This window comes from Neovison vison, chromosome 1 (assembly GCF_020171115.1).
Source record: "Neovison vison isolate M4711 chromosome 1, ASM_NN_V1, whole genome shotgun sequence".
NCBI classification, from domain to species: domain Eukaryota; kingdom Metazoa; phylum Chordata; class Mammalia; order Carnivora; family Mustelidae; genus Neogale; species Neogale vison.
In genome coordinates, this window is record NC_058091.1 from 206,717,336 (window position 1) to 206,724,853 (window position 7,518).

The following is a 7,518-nucleotide window of genomic DNA, read 5'->3' on the forward strand; positions in this document are numbered from 1 at the left end:
ATGTGTGAGATAGAATAAAAGATGTTATAAAAGGGTTGTGCTGTATTTCTTCCCATTAACTGAATCATGATAAGACTTTGATCAGTGTCTCTAAAAGAGACTGGTATTTTTTGTTGAAAGGGGTTTTTGGTATTGCTTACATTAATGCAGATTTGTTTTGGGGCTTTCTGTAATGGGTCTCTCATCCCCATCCTGCTGCATTCTACATTGCTTGTCAAAAGAACAAATCTCATCAGCCTTATCATTTTTCTACTCTCTTTGACCATTTCTTTTTAAAATCCTTTCTACATTAGTCAAATTCAGAACCTCCCTGTAACCTCATGTTCTTATTCCATTTTCTATTTTACCTGTTAAAATGTTAATATTATTTCTGATCTTTGCCTTTTCCATTCTGAGTTCCTGGACTTGACTAGATCCATGCCACCTGTCTGCTATTTCTCTATCTTAGTTTCCTAAAAACTAACTAAGGGTAACACATGTTAATTGGGAAGCCTATTGTTATTGTTGTGCTGGTGGCTATTATTGTGAATGGTATATGCCAGACACTGGACCACTCATTGCATATGTATCTCATTTAATCCCTAAAATAATTTTATGAAATACGTGTTATTTTTTTCTCAATATCACAGCAAAGAAGCTGAGCCACATAGAGATTAAAAACTTTGACCAGGGGGTGCCTGGGTGGCTCAGTGTGTTAAGCCTTTGCCTTCAGCTCAGGTCATGATTTCAGGGTCTTGGGATCGAGAGCCCCACATCGGGTTCTCTGCTCGGTAGGGAGCCTGTTTCCCCCTCACTCTCTGCCTGCCTCTCTGCTTACTTGTGATCTCCCTCTTTGTCAAAAAGAAAGAAAGAAAGAAAGAAAGATAGAAAGAAAGAAAGAAAGAAAGAAAGAAAGAAAGAAAGAAGAAAGAAAGAAATTTGACCAGGGTAATTCAGCTTTACTATCATAATTGGCAATGAATTTCATTAAGTCTATTTAGGAAACCTATGGGGGAATGCTGTCTTATCATTGCAGATGTGGGGAAGTTTATTCAACAAATGTTTATTACACATTTTTGTCCCAATTATTGTTAGATTTTTAGATTTCATAAAAGCCAGTTGTATTAATTAAACTGTATTCTAGCTCATTTTTGGCTAACCTGTCAGAAATTAAATACTTTCTCAAATGGACGAGAATTAGCTAACAGGCTGTTGGCAGGATCTGAAAAAGAAGAATAACAATTGGATTCAAAGAGAAAATAGTTGCATATAGTTTACAGTAAAGAAAATAAGAATTTGTACTCTTTGCTGACATACACAACCATGTGATAAAGAGAATGAAAGGAATGTCTGCCTATTTGAAATTTGGGCTTTGATACAAAGTTATCAGTGAAAACATTCTGTAAAAGTAAGTTTTTTAGAAGTTCAACTCAGCCATCCAAATGAAATTAACTTGCAGAGAAAATGAAAATTGAAAAATATTTCTATCTCCTGGATTTTCTTTTAAAGGGGGGAGATATTCCCAAATAATAGAGTATTATCAATCACACACATAAAGATATTGTCAATAGTAAATTAATTATGCATAAAACTCCTGAAATCTTTCAGTGGAAGAAAAGATACATGCTGGGAGCATTAAGATTGCCAATAATTTGCATAGCTTCTTGAAAAGAATTTAATTAGAATACAATTTTGCTGCTAAATGGGAAGCTGTTATATCAAGAAATATTAATCAAAATGGCAGCAATATATCTTCAGAGAGACTTTTTGAATTAACTACTGAATTGAAAACTCTTGGAAAATATATGATACATATAATCTTTTCGAGAATAACTCTTGTGATGTATCTAGAAAGCAAACAAATATTAATGAAATAATATTGTTTTATGGTTCCGTATGTTTGTTAGAAAAGTGGAACAGAAATAGGCACAAATAAACTCTGCTGTCAGTGAGACAAGCCAATATAAAGAATGTTGTAGCTGAAATGTCAGATTATAGGGCTGTGGAAATTAGCATTCCTTCTAGCCATGTGGAGAAAAGTTAAGATTTGACAATGCACAAGTTTATAGTAAGCCCGGAGGTGAGCTTTAACTTCACATTGAACTCTAGAAAGAGGTTCAACTGTGTAATTATTAGATGTTTAGAAATGTCGCCAGTGGCTTTAAGGGCCAAATTATGCTGTAAGGTAGTTTCTTATCTGCTTCTAAGTTATTGAAATGCTCTTCTACATTAGCTCCACATGTTTTTAACATTTTGCCCATTGTGATATTTGGGGAAAGAAAACAGAAAAGAGAAAAATTATCGGCACATGCGTGCATACGTGTGTGTGACTCTGTGTGTGCACACATACCTGTGTGTGACTCATTTGACTGTTTTACTTTTCCATAGACAAAGTCTTACACATAAGCACAACTTATAGTTAATTATGGTATAAGTTTTTGATGCCCAAACATTTCATTTATTTTGATTTATTTTATTTCACATTTCACATATTTATTTTATTTCACATTTGTTTAAGACACCCAAAATAAAACATACAGTATTGTGCACCCAAAGGATTTCTAAGGTGCCTGAAATTTCTGCATTTATTGTTATTTTCTAGATTGTAAGAGGTATGAAATATCATTTGTACCTCTGTAATTTATTCCTACAAAGCACAGAGTGTTGACTGTCTTAAACAGGCAGTATAAATATGTTGAATGAATAGAGTCATAGATCATATTCTCTAAATCCAGCACTTTGCGTCATTATCAAAACTATGTATGTATTCCATAATTCGTGAGTCATTGATAAACAAGTGGAAGTGTTAATCACCAATGCAATGAAACAGACTGCTCTGTCACCAGAACATCAAGTTGGAAAGAGAAGGACAAGGGCGAGTGTTCTTACTTTGCTTTAGTGAAGAGAGTAGGAAAGACCCAGAGCTGGGTGTTATAGGACCAGGTACAGAGCCCTAAGCAGAGTAAAGTGGGAAATTGAAGAGGCCTTGAAAACAGGTTTTTGTTTGTTTGTTTTCTTTCTTCTTTTCTTTATTTTTTATTTTTAGGTATTGTCAGCTCCGTGCCTCTGTCCCTCATACAAGTGTGAAAATAGATGCTTTAGGAGATGCCATGACCCAGGTCTTTCCCTGTGAGGTAGTTAACACTGCTTAGAGACTGACCAGTACATGAATAAACCCACCGGACAAAATTCCAACTACTTGAGATTACGGATTATTTTTGACTGCTAGGTTACTGTGTTCCTTAAAAGCTTGTAAACATGAGGGGATATTTTCCCTAAGAAGGAGTCTATTCCAAAAGTGGTTGTATTTCCACTTATCTCATTGTTTGTTTTCTCCTTGAAATGCATGGTTGTAGATAGTATCAATACCGCTCCTGTAAACTGACACTTTCGCACAGGCTTTTAAAATGTGCTGAATTTATACCTATTATTAGTGGAAGACAATGTGTAATCATCCAGCTTCATTCCGCAACACATTTTGAAAGCTTTTGGAATGATTGAAACATAATCAAATTAGAGATTGCATCAATACAAATCAGCTACATATGTTTTCTCATTCGTTTAAAGCAAGCTGGCAGACCTAGCGGGTAACCTGACTCCAGTTTACAATGAGCTTCATTATACATGCTAAAGAAAATCTCTATACCAGTTGGGAACTCTGTTGCAATGATTTGGCATGCTTGACTAAACTCGCAAGGGGGAAATATGTACAAAGGTTTAAAGATTAGATTCAAATGAATTGTGTCAATCGAATTGAATCATCAGACCAAAATTAAGACACAGTGCAGTACTTCCATGTAAATTATCCGTACCACTGACACAACATAAGGTATTATATTGTTATTATAGACCAGTGTTCTTCCCAATACTGGTTTAGGTGTAATTTCTCATTTCTCCTAAGGGATATCAGTGTTCTGCCTAACATAATGGTTCCCCTTCTACTATCAGTAACTTATTAAGCAGCTTTTCTTGGACCTCTTTTGCAAATAGGCTGCATTAAATGCTTTAATTAAAAATTAATTTTTAATTTTAATATTTCACCTATAATCTAAATTCACATTCATTTTTTTCTGTTATCCTATCTTATAGATTCGAATTTATATGATTTAATCATCCATATTATACAAATTCCTAAATACATTTAAAAGCCTAATATTAATGCAAAGCTATGCATTTAATTTTATTTTGACACATGCTGATGTTTTGTGTTGTTTTATTTGCTGTTTGAATCTGTATTCAGATATGAGGATAATTCTTGATAACTTTCCAGGTTATTAGGCATTTCATAAAATAATTGTAAGAATTGAGTATTTTTTAAAAGATACTTAAACATTCTTAGAGGAGTCAGTGCTTTCTTTAATACTTAATTTCCTATAAAATGATTAGTTTTGCCCATGTGCAGAATTGCCTAGGAGTAGATAACATGATGCATACTTAGTTTTAAATGGAAGTTGTTGACATTTGTAACAAAAAATATCAAATGAAGTAAGTCTATCTTGAATTATTCTGAATTACCAATAACCCATGCCAGTTAGGTAATGGCTTCCTATTAAGGTTAATGGAAATTGAATGTAAATCTCCATGAATTAAATTAAGGCTATACTGATATCTCAATTACTCAGGGCATAGGGGTCTGTGATATTCACCCTTTAAAGAAGTAAAACTGCTTACTAGAAGCCCTAGGCTAATAACAAAACCAATTTTGCAGTACTGCTTAATGGTAAGGTCAGGAAAAAAAATAAATAAATAAAAGAAAGAAAGAAAAGAAAAAGGCCTGAATTCAGGAAAACATTTTAGTTGTTAGACTTTAAAGCTTCTGGAAGCAGTGTTATATCCTATAGTCCCTGAAAACTTACATTTTAACTAAGTGTGTTTGGTGAAAACATCCCATAGGGCAAAAAATTGGAAGTCTTCATTTTAGAAAAGAATTTCTTTGGTTCAAAGTAACTTCTTGACAACAGGGAAGTATGAATTGTGATTTCCTCTTCCCCTTTCCTTACTTCTCTCTTCTTTTCTGATTTTTACCCCAACCTCTGGATTTTTGGATCCTCCAGCCTATATATATAAGCCCCCATCCTTCTCCTAGTTTTTTACCAACTCTCTCTTTTCTCCTCCTTTCCCTTTTCCCAGTACCACATGAAGAATACAACTATTTTATTGCAAAATATATATTACTACTACCCTATATCAATTTCAGCTGTCTCTTATCCAAGCTTATAGAACTAGTCTTTCTGCTTTAGTTTTTACTCACTCTAAATGATGTTTCACATGCCAACTAGACTTTTCTTTCTAAAATTAATATTTGGTCATATCACTCTCCTCACAAAACTTTAGATCTTTTATAACCCAAACTCCTTTACACTGCATTTAATATCTTCCACTCTCTGGCAGCAAACTGCCCCTCCAGATTTCAGTTGCAGTTTCTTCCTTATATTCTAAATGTGTCAAAACCTCATGGTTTTCTTGAGAAATAATCTGGAAAAAAAAAAGAATCATATTTGTGCACCTCTATTCCTTGATTTGTTTCCTCTGCTTATGTTGTCACTTTGCTTCACAGCATTAATTGCACTTATTGCAAGGTCTTCACATGTCTGTCTCTTCTGGTAGATGGTATATGAGCTTATTATTTTTATTTGTTTGTTTGATCTTTATGGACCTACCACAAAATAGGTCACTCAAATTGTGTTTCTGGTTAGTGAAGTAACTCTAATGAATTCTTTCTAGAGAATTTCTTAGACTGGTTAGAAGATATAAAGCCTGGGTTAGAATGAGAAAGGTAAAATTGGTGTTTAACTATGTACTGAGACATTTTCTTTTTATAATATATAGTTGGTTTCTTTTTCTTGTAAAACATAATTACTAGGGATGGATCAATTCTCTGTACTCCTCTATGCACCCTGGCTAAATACTCATACTTATCTCTGTAAGTCAGATGAAGTAATTGAGTCTTAGTCATTAGATCTATCCTCTACAACACACCCACTAACACTCTACTGGATCTTAGGAAAAAAGCAAACTTAAAGCATTTAATGCAGCCTATTTGCAGGCGAGGTCCAAGAAAAGCTGCCCTTGCTGTCACAGTTGAGAGAGGAGGAGGAGTGGCTGCCGCTGGTGTTGAGGTCCAAGGAGGGACACACTGGAGTGGGGCCGCTGGGACTGAGTGAGGTACAGATTGTCAAACACAGATGCTTCAACTGCTTGGGGCCCACATGGACCCTCTGCTTGAGTGTGTAATGAACCAAGGAGGCTCAAACCCAGTAGCTATTCCACATGCAATAGAATATATTCAAAGAGAAGACAGGTAGATGTCTCAGCATAACAGATTTGTCCTGGACTGTAAAGACAATGAATCTGATGTGCTGTTTATGGGGGAACTCCATGGTACAGTTGATGCACCAATATGAAATATGGCAAGAGCTTTTTTCCCCACTTCATACAAGAAATTTTAGAATTGGAGGAGATGCAACAAGACTTGTTTCATGCAGACTCAAGGATGGAGAACTGGGGAATATTAAACCCAAGGTCATTGTTGTCTGGGAAGGAACAAACGAAGGAACAAACAAGCATGAAAACATAGCAGAAGTAGCAGATGGAATTGAGGCTATCATACAATTTATCGACTCAAAGTAGCTGCAGGCCAGAATCTTTATACTGGCTTTGTTTCCTTGAGGTGAGAAACCCAACCATTTGAGGCGAAAGAATGTCAAGGTGAACCATCTCCTTACATTTTCCCTGCTAAAACCTGCCCATGTTCAGCACTGGACACTGATAGGGTTTTGGGCACTAAGAGTGTGCCTTCTCACCTACCACACATTTGATTTTCTGCATCTCACAGGGGGGCAGTTAGACAATGTTCTGCAAACTCCTGTGTGAACTCATTATGCAGTTGTTGGAGGAAACACCTGCCAAGAAACAAAACACCATTGCCTGACTGGCTCCCCTCAGTGTTTAAGAGCACCCAGGTATCCTCAGATTGGTTATATCACTGATACTATAGAATTCCTCTCTTAAGGCACTTTGCATCGTATAGAATGTTCCTGTATGTTCATATCTAGTGTTTGAAGAGCAGGAGGCATTTAAATTGGTCCTGCACATAGAAGATTTGCTTGACATGGGAGAAAAATTAGTCAAGAAAGACTGTGGTTTAAATTCCTTTGAAACCAAAAGGGGACTTTTTGGTCATGTGTGTGACACATTCATTGAATTATCACTGTTTTCCCTAAGACAATATTAATCCTAGGTACTGAACCAAGTGAAGATTTTTTTCTTGGCCATTGTTTTTGTGGTTTATGTCAAACATAGAAATGATCAGGATCACGCTTACTTGGCTTTAAAATAGATGGTTTTTCTAGTTATTAAAGTTCATAATTTAGCCTTTTATTTTTATTTTCCTTTATTCATATGTATTCACATCGTTTTCTTAACACACATCATTAGATTGAACATGCTTGTCATTAAAAAAAAGGGGATGTTATAGTTACAAATGAATTTGTTCTACTCTCTTAATCTTTCCCCAGTTTAGTAGTGGAAGACAGGTTT

At 35.2% G+C, this 7,518-nt stretch overlaps 1 pseudogene; it reads left to right on the plus strand.

Moving 5' to 3' along the window:
- The first annotated feature begins 6,212 nt into the window (after positions 1-6,212).
- LOC122901047 lies at positions 6,213-6,609 on the plus strand (annotated as a pseudogene).
- The last annotated feature ends 909 nt before the right edge of the window (positions 6,610-7,518 follow it).